Source organism: Eptesicus fuscus, chromosome 17, assembly GCF_027574615.1.
Source record: "Eptesicus fuscus isolate TK198812 chromosome 17, DD_ASM_mEF_20220401, whole genome shotgun sequence".
In the NCBI taxonomy this organism is placed as follows: Eukaryota; Metazoa; Chordata; class Mammalia; order Chiroptera; family Vespertilionidae; genus Eptesicus; species Eptesicus fuscus.
Window position 1 is genome coordinate 7307032 of NC_072489.1, and position 15617 is coordinate 7322648.

General features: G+C 45.6%; 1 non-coding gene across 6 annotated transcripts; it reads left to right on the forward strand.

Annotated features, from left to right (window-relative positions):
* Nucleotides 1–9293: 9293 nt before the first annotated feature.
* Nucleotides 9294–14299, forward strand: LOC103292846 (uncharacterized). 6 transcript variants are annotated; one of them, XR_008558724.1, is made up of 3 exons: nt 9294–9358; nt 11667–11806; nt 13326–14299. It is a non-coding gene; the product is annotated as an uncharacterized LOC103292846 (transcript). The 6 variants fall into 6 exon arrangements; XR_008558723.1 differs by having other exon boundaries at nt 13368–14299; XR_008558727.1 differs by having other exon boundaries at nt 9344–9392; nt 13368–14299.
* Nucleotides 14300–15617: the final 1318 nt, after the last annotated feature.

Below are 15617 nucleotides of genomic sequence, written 5' to 3' on the forward strand. Positions count from 1 at the left end.
CCTGTCCTAGACTCCACCACTTCCCTGATGACTGACCATGAAGGCCCTGCACTCCAGGTTGCAGTCAGGCCTTGGGGCCTTGACCTGATAATCCCCAGAAGATACAGAGAACGGAGTATCATTATGGAACGTGGTACCAGCAGCCCCTTCCCTTTCCCACACAGGTAGACAGACTCGCCCAGTGCTTTGGGAAAGGGAGTCAGAACATAAAGAAGATACATTCTTGGTTTTTTATTTCAAAACCACCATCTAGCCTGAGACCAAAGATTTAAAAGGTGATAAAGTAGAAAAATACAAGGCTTGTTATCCACCCCTCACCACCATCCTCATCTGCAAGGCACCATATATGTAAAAGAAAAGCTAAGGATGTATCTTCTTTGTATACAAAGAACTTATGTAATTTCCCTGGCCAGCACGCTTAGTGGTTAGAGCATTGGCCCATAAACCACAGTGTCACGGGTTCAAATCCTGGTCAAGGTTACATACCTGGGTTGCAGGTTTGATCCCTGGCCCCAGTTGAAGCGCATGTGGAAGCAACCAATCTATATGTCTCTCTCACATCAATGTTTCTCTCTCCCCTCTCTCTCTCCCCCCTCACTTCCACTCTCTCTAGAAATAAATGAAAAAAATATCTTCAGGTGAGGGTTAATAAAATGTGTGTGTGTGTGTGCGCGTGCACACACACACACTCCAAGCAGGACAGGGAAAGGAACTGTTGAGAGAGGAAACATGAGGTTAGGCCCAGTCCCGCTGCCCCACACTTGCTCCCTCCCTCCCTCCCTGGGCTGAGTGCCAGTGGGTGGGGGTGAATGATGGACAGACAGTGCACTCTAACTTGAAGTCTGAGAGTCTGACCTAGAACTGGGACCAGATAATAGCCTGAGAGACTCAGAGAGGCCTGTGTCCTTGGGCCTCAGGGGAGTAGTACATATGGGTGTGTCTAGGTACCAGAGGACCCATGGCAGTCCCATCTCTCCCCCACCTGAAAAACATGCAAGAATATCCCTAAGTTCCCAGAACCTAAGTGGGATTTGGAAATTAGATAACCCAAGTGGATCTACTCAGAGTCTTAAAACTGGAATGCAAGCAACTACCTCAAAGGAACCCACTTGGCCAGTCTCCAGTGAGGCCAGGTGCAGATGTCGCCACTAGGGTGTACAGGACAACACTCCAACCAACAGTCATACCGGCCAGGGCTGTTTCTGTTTTTGAAGTTTTTATTAGCTATTCTAATCCTTTGCCTTTATAAATTTTAGAATCAGCTTATCTATGTCTACAAAAAAAGACTTGCTGGGCCTTAGATTAAAATTCCATTGAGTCTACACATTTATTTCGGGAGAAATGCTACCTTAACTATATTGAATCTTCTACTCAGTAAACAAGACAGAACTCTCCACTTGTTTAGGACTGCCTTAATTTCTTCAGCAATATTTTGTAGCTTTTAGCATAGAGATCTTATATGTATTTCGATAAATTTCTTCCTAGATATTTGACATTTTTGATGCTATTATAAAAAGTACTTTTATTTCATTTTCTAATCCTTTGTTGCCATTGTGTAGGAATACAATTAATTGTTTATTGAGTTTGTGTCCTGTAATCTTACCAAACTCAAATAGTGTTCTAGTGGTTTTATTTTTATAGTCCGTAGGATATTCTACATACACAAGCATGTCATTAATGACAGTTTCATTACTTCTTTTCCAATGTGTATGTTTTGGCAACTCTGGGAATTAGAATGGATATGGGGTCTGAGTGAAAAGGTGAAGGGATAAGAAGTACAAATTAGCAGTTACAAAATAGTCACAGCATAAGAAATATAGTCAATAATACTGTAATAACTATGTATAGTGGTACTAGACTTAGGGGAATCACTTTGTAAGTTATATAAGGTATAGCCACTATGCTGTACACCTGAGACTAATGTAATATTACATGTCAAAAGAAATTTAAAATTTTTAATTTAAAAAATCTAAAAAATAAAAAACCTGTTAAAAGAAGATAGAATGAATATGGGAGGCATTGGGATTATTAAACAAATATCCATTTATTCATTTACTAAATATTCTTCAAAAACCTGCTACATTTATGCCACTGCTCAGTAATGAAGAGGGTTCACAGATGCACTGGGGCAAGATCTTGCTCTCATCATCAAGAGGACGGAGATAAAGGAGGATCCAAGATGGTGACACAGTAGGTGGAAGATATACTCACTTCCTTCCAAGACCAAACTGGAATTACAACTAAAATATAGAGCAATCAACCTGAATAACTGACTGAGGCTAGCTGAAAAGTCTTATAAACAAGGATTTGCAGAAGCCACATCAACCCACAAAAAGGGCTGCCTGGCTCCCACAAAATGGCTAAGGTTCTGAAGGGATATTTCAGCTGCAGGGGGTTCCCCCTGAGAAGCATGGGGTCTCCATGTCAAACCCCAAGCTGGGTTCCGCAGCCCAGAGCACCAGAGCCAGGAAGAAGCACCCACATAACATCTGGCTGTGAAAATCAGTGGGATTTCAGCCCATCAGGGAGAAACAGGAGTCCGTTAGAGACAATGGCACCCTCCTAAAAAAACAATGCACAAAATCATTTGCAGCCATTCACCCTGGGCTCCGGCAAAAGGGGGGCAAACCAGACTAGAGTCACTTGAAAAGACTCTGTCTGAGGTTTATGGTCCTGGGGAGAGAGATGAAGGATCCCATGCTGAGTCTTTCTTCCATTCCACAAACACCATCTTTCTTGGGCGCAGCACCCTCCTTCATATGGCATAAGCCTGGGGGAAAGCATTAGCCCCATCCTCTCGGCTGCCTCTCACAACACCCTGCACAGCCCCACCCTGCAGAGCCCCACCCTGTCTTGGCCAGGGTGTAGAGGTCTAGGCAGACTCAAGGGATATCAGTGATTGAGTTGTATGGCTTTGAGGCAGGGCCAAACCCCCAATTTCATCAAAGCCTGACCAACACCTCCCCTTCATGGGAGATCCAATAGCCCCGTCCTCCCAACTCCCAGAGGCCCCACCCTACTGAACTCAGGCTCCTCCTGGAGAATCTGGGACAAACTGAATTGTGTGGCTCTAGCACATGGGGCCATGTTTCCCTCTTACACTCCAGCAACGCAGAGCCCGTCCTTCACATAGCCAAAAGTTGGTCTGTTTGGGTCTGATAGACTCCGCTGGCCTCACCCTAATGACTCCTTGAGACACCGCCCAACCAAAAAGTTGTGTGAGCACCCAACGGGTGGCAGCTAGACTCGATATACTAAGGGGCCTCAAACCCAGCAGTGGCACCAAGTTTGAACCTGTATCAATCTGGTGAACACCACTCACCTCTACCTGGTGACTCACTGGGAACCTACCTCATGCACCTTGAGTTCCACCAGAGGTTCTTTCAGTGACTGAGCCTTACATAGAAACCATAAAAAGCAACCAGTCATAAATGAATAATACAATTCTGAAATGAAGAATACACTGAAGAAATAAGCAATAGGTTGGAAAAAGCAGAGGATCAAATCAGTAATTTGGAAGACAAGGTAGAAAAAACACCCAATCAGAGCAGTAAAACAAATATTTTTTAATATTTTTATTGATTTCAGAGAGGAAGGGAGAGGGAGAGAGAGATAGAAACATCAATGATGAGAGAGAATCATTGATTGGCTGCCTCCTGCATGCCCCCTACTGGGGATGGAGCCTGCAACCTGGTCATGTGCCCTTGACTGGAATCAAACCTGCAGGCTGATGCTTTAACCACTGAACAAATCCAGCTAAGGCAAAAAAAGAATTTTTAAAAGTGAGGATACTTTAAGCAACCTTTGGAACAACATAAAGCATAACAACATCCGTATCATATGGGTACCAGAAGAAGAAGAATAGAGAGCAAGGGATTGGGAACCTATTTGAAAAAATAATGACTATAAATTTCCCTAACCTGGTGAAGGAAAAAGACACACAAGTCCAGGAAGCACACAGAGTCCCAAACAAGATGAACCCAAAAAGGCCCACACAAAGACACGCCATAATTTAAATGGCAAAGGTTAAAGACAAAGAAAGAATCTTAAAAGCAGCAAGAGAAAGACAGTTAATTACATACAAGGGAACTCCCATAAGACTGTCAGCTGATTTTTTCAACAGAAACATTTCAGGCCAGGAGAGATTGGCCTGATATATTTAAAGTGATGGGTGATGTCAGAAGAATGGCAGCATGAGCGATCCCCATGGTCTCTCCTCCTAAAGTTTCAACAAGTTGAACAGCTATAACTCAACAAAGGATTCCCTGCTCAACACATAAACATGCCTGAGAGATCCGTGCATTGAAACATCTAAAGGTGGGCACATGGGAGTTGAGAAGGAAGAAAAGCTGAGACAAGCCAGGGATGCAGGCCTACACCTAAGAGCACATGGCGGGGCTCAGCCTGGAGAGGGGAGGATTCAGATTGTGGCTGGCACTCCCTTCAGCCAGAGGAGCAAAGAGATTCAGTGGACATTTCTGTAGGAGGTGGGCAGTCTGACCTGAAGCTGAGCCCAGAGACCTGGGCAAGGACACAACCCAGAGGTGTAGCCGCAGTTGTCAGTCAGCCAAATTTCAAACAAAGAAAAAAGCCACAGAGCCTGGCCACCCTGTGGCCCTCCAGAGATCACCCTCATGCACCCTGGTGTCAGGCTGCAGAGTACATTATCTGCAGACCTGAAAACTGGTTCTACAAAATCACTTTTCCCCTGAGCAAAGGGTCCTTCAATCAGGGCGTAGGGGGAAGTCAGCAGTGATCCAAAGTCACTATTACCATAAGGGCAAAACAACAAAAAAGCCATCCAGGTTCCTCCAGCCACCCCACATCTTTGCTACACTGGTGGCAGCATTGGGCTGTGAGGGACAGCATGGAGATTTCACAGATTTGGAGCCCCATTGCCCACCACATTTCCCTACAGGGTTGGTCCCCTAAAACTGGCATGGCCAGAGCACAGGAGAGAAAACTGCCTACCAAGGGAACACAACCACGCAAAGCTCTGAAAAGCCAGAAAAGTGTAAGAGGTTAAAAACTTGTCATTCAGTGCCACCTACTGGAAAATAATACGATGACCTTTTCATATTAATCTGCTAGAAAACTGCCTCTCACACATGGATACCTAGACAGGGAAGGAATTCATCAAATACCATGAATAACCAAGACAGCAAGGCAACTCAGAAAAAAAAAAAAAAAAAAAAGGGAAAACTTAGAAAATACTGAAATACTGTTTTCTCTCCCTAATTCATGGGGTATGTGCAGAACTTTTTTTTTTTTTTTTTATTTTTTTTATTTTTTTTTTTGGTTCACTCACATACCTGCTTTGCTCTGAGGGAACAGGATAAGATTCATCTGGTCTATACCCTGGCCCTCCCAGAAGCTTTCCCCTGGCCCCTGGCCCTGTCACCTGACTATTCTGGGCTCCCTACCAGGTAAGAAGCCCATCCAGAGTCCCGAAGCTAGTCAGTGGTGGAGCCAACATGTAAACTCAAGACAATTGCAAAGCCTGCTCTCCTACCTTTACCTGGTGTGATAAAGGAACGGAAGGAAAGAGCTCTCCACCAGATTGAAGTATCCTCCTCTGAGCCCATCAGAATTCTTCTTTGTTGTTTCAAATTATCTTCTCCCAGTCTCTGCTTAAAATATTTGCTCTTTGGTTCAAAGAACACAGAGTCTTCCTCAGAACCTAATTACAGAACACAGAGTCTTTGCTCATGCAGCTATTACTGAATTCAAGGAGTTTGCCACTCAAGGTGCTCTATTCAAGAACAAGATATGGTTGTCACAAAATAGTTTTATTTACTTGCAACAAGTAAAGGAGAGAGGGGATTCATATCCAAAGCTCTGTCTCCTGAAGGGAGGCCTAGCCTTTAAAAATTAGCAAGAATAACATGTAGTAAGAACTGCCCAGGCATTGAAACCTTACTCCTACCTAACAATGTCCCCCTGAGATTTTTCACTCCTTGTCCTCGAGGGAATAGGGACAAGGGTCATACTTTTGTAACTGCTTCCTGCTGAACATGGATGCAGTGAGCGCCTCTTTGAGTTGAAGGAGTGAAATTCTCTGGCTGCCTGACTTCTGAAAGTCTTGGGGTCCCCTAGCTTCTGGGTTTCCTGAGAACAGGAGTGCATAAAGAGAGCAGTACTTGCCCTGGCTGTTTTGGGTCAGTGGATAGAGCACCGACCTGCGGACTGACGGGTCCCAGGTTCCATTCCGGTCAAGGGCACATGCTAGTGTTGTGGGCTCGATCCCAGTAGGCGGCATGCATGAGGCAGCCGATCAATGATTCTCATCGTTGATGTTTCTATCTCTCTCTCCCTCTCCCTTCCTCTCTGAAATCAATAAAAATATATTTTAAAAAAGAGAGAGAAAGCACTACCCTAACAGGAGACATGTGCCGTCGGAGATGAGGCAGAAGCAGGGGGAAAGACAAGGAGACCGAGACCCTGCCACTCATAAACTCACACTCTGGTGGGGAATCTAATGAGTAAGGTGCACCAGAGTGACAGCCTCCCTAGGAACAAAGATGCCAGCAAGGGAGAGAAGAGGGCAGGTGCTGTCGTATTTGAATCATCTTCCATATGATTCAGGACACCACGCCATGATTTTTGTTCAGGAGTCACTTATTGAGCTGCTGGGTCTATCCAGGACTTTGAAGGACAGGTAGGATCTGGACAGGAAGTGACTCTGCAGAAAGGGGGAGCCCTGTGGATGACAGTTCTACACAATATCGGGCCAGTGTCCATGGTTTCTCCAGCACAGTGATGCTTGCCATGCGGCCTAGTGAAGAGCTGCACCTTGGCCTGGGGAGGGAGAACAGCTTGCGAGGAAGTCCTGACATCGCCCTCTGCATCCATTCTCTTGGAGGCACCACAACACACACCCCCTAACCCCCTGCCCCCTTCATAATGGCAGGCAGCACTCCCAGGGAATACATACTCTGTGTGTGTAAGGGTGTGTGTGGGTGTGTGTGTGTGTGTGTGTGTGTGTGTGTGTGTGTGTGTTTGTGTGCGTGTAGAAAGAGGATAAGGCCAAGCATGAGGCCACACTGACCTGGCCCCAACACAAGGCCCTCTATGATCACACACATCCTATTAGGCATCATCCCTAGTTAGCCAGCTGCACAGCTCCAGCTCGGAAAATAAAGCCCTCCTAAAAATCAGGATACAGGGAAACACCACCGGTCACTCTCTACCTCTTTGTCCCCCAAACTCACTGCCCGGTAGGCATTGGGATGAGCCGTGAGATGAGGTCTACATAACCCACAGTTCCTATCATTCACAGTCTGCCTCCTCCACCTCTTGTCCCCAGTTTGGAAACATCAGGAGCTCAAGACTGAAAGTGGAGAAAAGAAACAGCTGTGGGCACAGGTTTTGATCAAACAGGAGAAGAAAGTAAGGAGAGTCGGTGATGCCAGGAGGGGCTGCTCACATGAGGCACTGCCTGCCTCACTTCCTCCCTCCGGGCCAGACACCCACACTAGCAGAGTCACCCCTACTACAGTTACAGATCCCAGCTCCTCTCAGCCCTCTGGCTTCTGGACTCTGAGAGAAGGTGGGCTGAGAAGGCATCCCAAGGCTGCGCCCCTCCCCCCTCCCCCGTCCTGGTCCTGGTCCCAGGCTGGAGGGACCGTGAGAGGTGGAGGACCGACCCGACATGCCTGGTTTACCAGACTGGCTCACATGCCAGAACTCAGACCCAATGTGCTAAAAAGGTTCTGTGTGGTATGGCCTCCCTGCACCTGTCTCCCTTCCAGCTCACACCTCAGCAGTGCAGTATTCTGTTCCCAACCGTCTGTAGTTGCCTCAGCCAATTCCACTGACCGCAGGCTGCCAAAGCCACAGGGCTGAATGGGGGTCACTCCCCAAGGATGGGACACAGTTTAGAAGCACCTCATCCTGCCTGTGGATGCAGAGAGCAAGTTCTCTCACCTCAACCTGCCCCACCCCAGCCACCCCATAGCTTTGAAGAGGGGAAGCTAATTGGCTGCTGCTCAGAAAAGAAGCTGAGGTCTCATGAGCCTTCTGGACTTGACTGGGCTCTGACAGGGAATGCATGACTGTGCACTTGCCCAGAGTCAGTGATCTCAAAACCATCCTGCAAATGAATGGACATGAGAGCAGTAAATTACTTCTTAAGACCACACTAAAATCTTACTAAAAACAGGTCATTTCCCTGTGTCATTTCCACCTTCCTCCCACACCTTGTCGCTAGGAAGCCCAACCTTTTGGCTTTTATTACTCAAAATACATGCACGTGGTTGATTCTACCTGCTTCATTTTACAAGTCCAGTACATTTACATATAAGACAAACAAGGTCACACAAAAAACAAAATCCAACTTCTGCGGGACAATCAGACAACCAGACCAGAGATTGTCACCTGAGATTGTCACCTGAGAATGTCTTGGACTGCTCCACAGGCATTCCTTGACTCCCCAGAGTTACACCGAGGTTGGGCTCTGAATCTGTCATCTCAGAGACAGTTCCTGCCCAACCAACCAGAAACCAAGCCCGAACCAAAACTGAAATTACCTCTCCAACAACCCTATACTCAAAATGAGATATGCTAATTAAAGCAACCCTGGGGCTGACCTACCCCCCTCCCTTCTACTAGTCAAGTGCTGAATGTAACAGGTTCAGGTGGCCGCTAGGCTTCCCTGTGAGGCAGGCCAGGAAGCCATTTTGGTGGTCAGCACCAAGCGGGAGTCTCCCACAGAACAGGTCCTCGGTCCAGCGGAGACCTAGGCACCTGCCAGCTGCTTTGCCAAGCATCCACACCAGGTGAAGAGGGAGTCCTTTTAAGAGGCCCATCTGAAGTCTCCAAATTTGTTACCGAACTCAAGTTCACCTCTTGGGGTGCTCTGTTCAAGATCGAGCCACGGTTGTCGCAAGGTAGTTTTATTTACTTGCAGAAGTAAAGGAGACAGGGGATTTGTATCCCCAAGCGCTATCTCCCAACGGGAGGCTTAGCCTTTTACAGTTAGCAAGAATAACATTTAGTAAAAACTGCCCAGACCTTAAGATCCTTGTCCTATCTAACACAGCACTCAACACATAACCCCTAAATACCCAAGGCTTTATCAATCACCTTCTCCCCAACACTTTGTTCCCTTCCACCTTGCCCGGCAAAAACCTTATATTCCTCAGCAGACAACTTCACCAGGTTGTCCACCTCTGGCAGCGGCCTGGCTCCCCCAGAACTACATTTCCCACAGTGCTCTGAAAAAGTTAGCCGCGGAGGCCCAGGGCCTGGAGGGCTAGTTTACGCAGAGCCTCCTGGGAGTTGTAGTCTGGTTTGTTCGCAGGCGCGCTGCTGCGGACCGGCGCTGGCCTTTGTCTGTCCGTGGGCTTGCACAGCTGTGGTGAGTGAGGCTGCTAGCAGGTCAGGGCACCCAGGTGAGCCAGGGCCACGCTGGCAGGCGGCCCCCGGGGCCCTCTGCTGCCCCCACGACCCTGAGCAGGGCAGGCCTTCCCCGATGCAAAGGCCAGCCGCAAGGGGAGAAGTCTGCGGCTGCAGAGAAGCGTCCAGCTGGACCGGAGGTGGGGTTGAGGGCCGGCACGCAGGGCATGCATGGGGGTGCTGAGGAGGGAGGGTCTGCCCCTAGGAGCAGGGGTCCCTCCGACCACCGCTGGGCAGGGCAGGGCGTGTGGAAGGCCCCTCATCCTGGAGTCGCGGGAGGGGGCCCTAACAGACAGGTGTACCCTGGGCCTGCGGTGAGGGTTCAGAAGATGGACAGGAAACTTGCAGTCTCTCTAGGGAGGGTAAGTGGGAGAAAGGACAAAGTGGATTCGGTCGTGTGGAGAAAATCATCACCCCCACCCAGAATCTCTAATGCTGAAACTATGCCCCAGGAGGTTCCAGAGACAGCAAAGTCACCCCCTCTTCTCATCCTCTCCTTGAGCGCTGTTAACTTTAGGCCTTAAGTAATAGGTATGGTCACATTTGGTTCTTTTATTCTCCCAGGAATTACCTGATATGAAAGTGTCATTAACCTATTTAATAAGTGAGGAAATAGAGTCAGGATTGTTTGGTTACTTGCCCAAGATCGCATGGGGGAGTGGGGAGCCAAGGCAGAAATCCAAGTCTCTCATGGCCTAATTCTGAACTTTGCCAAAGGATAAATAGCCATTCTGCTTGGAAAAGCAATATTTTCTATGACAAAGCCACTTTCTCCAAATTCTGCAGGAAATTAATTCCTCAGACATGTGATGTCGGGAGAAAAATAAGAATTTCCTTTTATTAATCAAGGAAGTTCCTGAGATGCAGCTGAGTTTATTACTTGTTGAAGAGCTCACAGTATGTGAAGAGGCAGAGCTGTAAGTTCTACTCCATTTGCTGGATCCCGCAGGGACAGAGTCCAACCTCAGGCAGCAGGTGCCAGGTACTTTCCATTGACTCTTGGTGAATGTGCAGTTGTTGAGCAGTAACACCCTGAACTTCCAAATTAATGTCCTGTAGTGTCCTGACACTCTGATCGGGGGTTCCTTCACAGCTTGTATTCCCAGTTGGAGGTGAGTCCTCCAATAAGAGTTTAAAATGCCTCTTCAGTCACCATAACAGGTTGCAGAATGTGCAGTTGACAAGAAAACCATGTGCTTCAGTTAACAAAGCAAAGAACTGCAGCATCACACTGCCGTTTCATTAAACCAGGCGGCCAGCATTTTGATGAGACATATTGGAGGGAAGCAAAGATTATACACCAAAACCACTGTATAAAGTGTAAGAATGTGGTAATCAGGATCCTGAAGTAAGAAAAGGATATTCCAAAGGGAAAAAATAGAAAAAGATAATATGGGGCAAGAGAATTCCTAGGATCTAGATGAGTAGTAAAGTCTGGCCAAGCCCTGATCCATTCTGTTCCATGTTATAAAAATTCCCACCAGCTCTTTAATGATGAGGAACTAGAGAACTGTCTAGTCTAAAGGCATAGGCTTTGGATCCTGAAAATCTTGGATTTGAATTTCTTCCACCTTGACTCCTTACTGGCTCTGAGAATTTGGGCAAGTTACTCACCCTAGTTGGAACGCCTTGGGCTAGGTTTTGGAATCCAAAGTAGGTCTTCCTTTTCCAAGTACTGACAAGTACTTACACTTCCCTCAGAACTGGTATTCTCATATCTTGAAGAGTAGGAGAGGGGAAGGTCTGGATCTGGAACCTCCTAAGAATTGTTTAAAGGTAACATATGAAATATATTATTCTGTCCTTATAACTTAGGGGAACTGGAGAGGAGGACCACAGCCATTTCTATCGTAGAACCAATCATGAAGTCTGAATATTGAGTTTTTTTATATTCTGGAGGCTATCCAAATAGCAGGTGGTTAGATGGGGGAAGGAATTAGAAGATTCTAATCACAGACCAAGGCTAAGGAACAAACAGGAGTACCCATTATCTTAGAATTGGCAGGAGGAGAGATATGTGTGTTTACATGTTCTCTCCTTTTCCACCTGCTTCCCCCTGGGCTCATTTGTGTGTGGTCATGGTGCCTTTAAGGCCATGTTGCTGTTACATTAGAGGTGACTAACATTACATCAGTCCATCCAGAGTCCTCCATTTACTCGTACCCCAAACTGGAGCTCCTGTTGACTTGAATCTTTTCACTCATCAGTTCTCCTGCCTTCTCCTGTTTTTGTTCTATTTTGTTTCTGTTTCTTTGGTGTTTTCCCCTCAGATGCTCGAGAGAAGCCTATGGAAGCAGCCTATGAAGAGGTGGTGACTAAGGCCATACGGCAGGAGTGGACATGTTTGGATTTCCAACAGCTACCCTGCTGGACTGTCATGGACGATATGCCCAGAATGTAGCTTTCTTCAGTGAGTGAGTCCATTGATCTCTGGGATGCCCTCAACTCACCATATGGAGTGTCCCTGTCCTCAGCACTGGTTGGCAGGCTGAGAAGCAGAGGAGACATTCCTTGGGTGGAGCTCACCATTTCTGGGGGTTACAGGAAAAGCCTGCAAGTTAGAGTTAGAAATAACAGTGGAAACAGCAGAAAACAATCCTGATATGGAGGTAAACTTGAGGTAGTTTCTCAGAAAATGAATGAGCAGCTTTAAATTTCAGTGCAGCCACTGAGTAAGGAAGGGTAAGGCAGAGGAACAATGAGAAAATCTCCCTAGGATGACACCAAGAAAACTTAATCCAGGGTAGTGATAAATTGGACCCATATTTAAAGGGCAATATTGGAAAATACTGTCAACAGCTGCATAGGAAGTGTTTGAGAATAACTGCTAAACCGAAACTGATCTCAATTCCACCATAGCTTAGTAGACTGAAGTAGCATGAATTTTAAAGGGAAAAATTCCTTGAATCAGATACTATAGTTGTTCTGGCTCAGGCTGCAGTATCCGACAAATTAGTTAACTTCCTTGAACTGCAGGGTCTTCATCTATGAAATAGGACAACAGGCTCTACCCTGCAGGGTTGCAGGGATTAGAGACAATAAGTGTAAAGTACCAAGGATTCTGCCCTGCCAGTGTAGCTTAAAGGTTGAGTATAGAGCCAGGAACCAAGAGGCTACCAGTTCCATTCCCCACCAGGGCATATGCTTGGGCTGTGGGCTCGATCCCCTGTGGTGGGGTGTGCAGGAGGCAGCCGAATGAAGATGTTTCTCTCTCATCCATGTTTCTATCTATCCCTCTCCCTTCTTTTCTCTCTCCCTCTCCCTCTCCCTCTCTCTCTCTCTCTCTCTCAAAATCAATCAATCAATATATATATATATATATATATATTTTTTTTTTTTTTTTTTTTTTTTTTTTTTTAAGTACCAAGTATTCTACTACATATTTTCTGATGTCATGGAGTTTACTCCACTGTCAGGAAAGCAGACTAGTGCAGAAGTGGATTTTTCATGAAGCTAATGAAATCTAAATTTCAGGATTCTTCTCTTGCATGGTCTCTTCAAGGCCCTGTTCCCACTTTTACACTTTTTCCTAATGCAGTGCCTCCAACATTTTAAAGCTTCAGGCCCTGCCCAACCTGGATCCTCACCTGTTTGAAGTCAGATAAAATTTGGATATGGGGCTCTATGTGATCCTGTATAGTTTTCCTGAGTCTGGAGATGTTTATATCTACCTCACAAGATTATTTGGGAGGCTAAATTAAACAAAATACAGAGGCAGTGGAGTAGGCCTGTGTTTGAATCTCAGCTCTGTGCTAACCTAAATGCACAACCTTTGACAACCTCTCTATGCTTTCATTTCCTTGTCTGTAGCATCTCATAGGATTGTTTTCAGTGTTAAATTATCTATGCAACATTCACTGTGTAATGTCTGGCACATAATAAGCACTCAACAAAGCACTATTTCTTTTTTCCCTATTCTTCTCACTCAGCATATTAGTGCATCTTACCTGGCTTCCCTCTCATTTTACCAGATGTGATGACAGAAGCCCACCACAAATATGATCACACTGAGGCCACAGGATCCTCAAGCTGGGACTTCCAGAATTCTTTCAGAAGAGAGAAGCTGGAACAAAAATCCCCAGATTTTAAGGCACTACAGGAAGATTCACCTGGTGTGAGACAGAGGGTCTATGAGTGCCAGGAATGTGGAAAATCCTTCAGGCAAAAGGGTAGCCTAACGTTACATGAGAGAATCCACACTGGTCAAAAGCCCTTTGAGTGTACCCATTGTGGAAAAAGCTTCAGGGCCAAAGGCAATCTTGTTACACACCAGCGAATACACACAGGAGAGAAGCCTTATCAGTGCAAGGAGTGTGGGAAAAGTTTTAGTCAACGAGGTAGTCTGGCTGTTCATGAAAGACTCCACACTGGACAGAAACCCTACGAGTGTGCAATTTGTCAGAGAAGTTTCAGGAATCAGAGTAACCTTGCTGTTCATAGAAGAGTTCACAGTGGCGAGAAGCCCTATAGATGTGATCAGTGTGGAAAAGCCTTCAGTCAGAAAGGAAGCTTAATTGTCCACATCAGGGTTCACACAGGCCTGAAACCTTATGCCTGTGTACAATGCAGAAAGAGTTTCCATACCAGAGGAAATTGCATCCTGCACGGCAAAATCCACACAGGAGAGACACCATATCTATGTGGCCAATGTGGGAAAAGCTTCACTCAGAGAGGGAGTCTGGCTGTGCACCAGCGAAGCTGCTCACAAAGACTCACCCTTTGACCACATTCTTCAACGGGAATTCTCTTTATTAATTAACTACAAAATCTTCTGAGATCAAGCCACCTACCCAATTCTATGGAGTGAATGGAGACTCTTTCAGAAAGACTATCATTAGGTAGGGCAAACTGACTTTTCCCATTTCTTCCAAATGAGTATGAAAAATAAATGTCTTGTTTATTATCATTATCATGTTTGTTTCATAGTTTCTGTCTGTTTATTTTGACCTAATTTTCCAAGGTACTTCCATTAATGTAGTGCACACTTGGAGATTGTTCTGACAGATACAGATTTCAAGTTTTTAGTTGATACCATCAGCCTTTAAAAAAAAAACAGCCTCCTGTCAATCCCAAGGTTCTTTTCTTCCCTGTATAGTCAAATTAATCTTGTTTTGCATTTAAGACTACTGGGCAGAAATCATGAGGCAAATCTAACTACTTTCATAATACTCTTATTGAACACTCTATTAACTGGGTGATAAACCTTCCCCAAAAACCAAGTCTAATAAATCACCCATGTCCACAGTAGAAGCCCTAACCTTTCCTTACAAAAGAAGGTTCCTTTCTCAGCCTGCAAAGATTTGAAGTCTGTGTACTGATTCACTTCAATCGTCCAGGGCTAACTAAGATAGAAATAATCTGCTTATAGCCAAAGAGTAGAAAACTGCAATTTTTTGAGAATCTTAAACTATTATCATGCCCTCTATTAAAATGACTCCTCCCTAAGAGACACGACGCCATCCACTCCCTTTTTGACAATAGTAGCAGTATCTCAGGGTTGAAATCACCTAGAAAGGATACAACTGTCATTACTGAGCCCAGGTTTGTAGTCAATAGTGAAGGTTCAGCCCTCCAACAATACTGTCCTCTTCCTACACACACACACACACACACACAAATGAAGAAACTTGGAAGGATAGTCCACTCTAATATATATATTTTTAGTGGATGAAATATATTTTTAGAGGAAAGAAATTTGCTTTGAGGGGAAATTTCTTTTTATTAATCTTAGCCACCTATATGAATTTCATGGTGAATATTTATGTAATTAAAATAATAATGAGGACTTCCAGTCAAGATGACAGAATAGGGAAACACTACTCACCTCCTGCCATGATCACATAAAAATTACAACTAAATTATAGAACAACCACTCTTGAGAACCACCTGAAGATTAGCTCAACAGAATTCCTCTAAGAATAGAAAGAAGCAACTTCAAGACTGGTGGGAGGGGTGGAGACGTGAACAGGCTGATCCCAAGCCCACCTGTGGAGGTTAAGGATTAGGAGGGATGTATCAGCTGCGGAGGTCCCCCCTGAGAAGCAAGGGGTTCAACCCCACACTGGCTTCCCAGTCCAGAGCACTAGGTCCAGAAAGAGGAGTCCCCACAATTTCTGTGGAAAATCAGCAGGGATTCTATTCCGGTAAGACAGAGGACTGCTGTAAATTCGGGTTTTCTCTTAAAGGGTCAGAGCAAACACTCATTCATAAACACTAGCCCT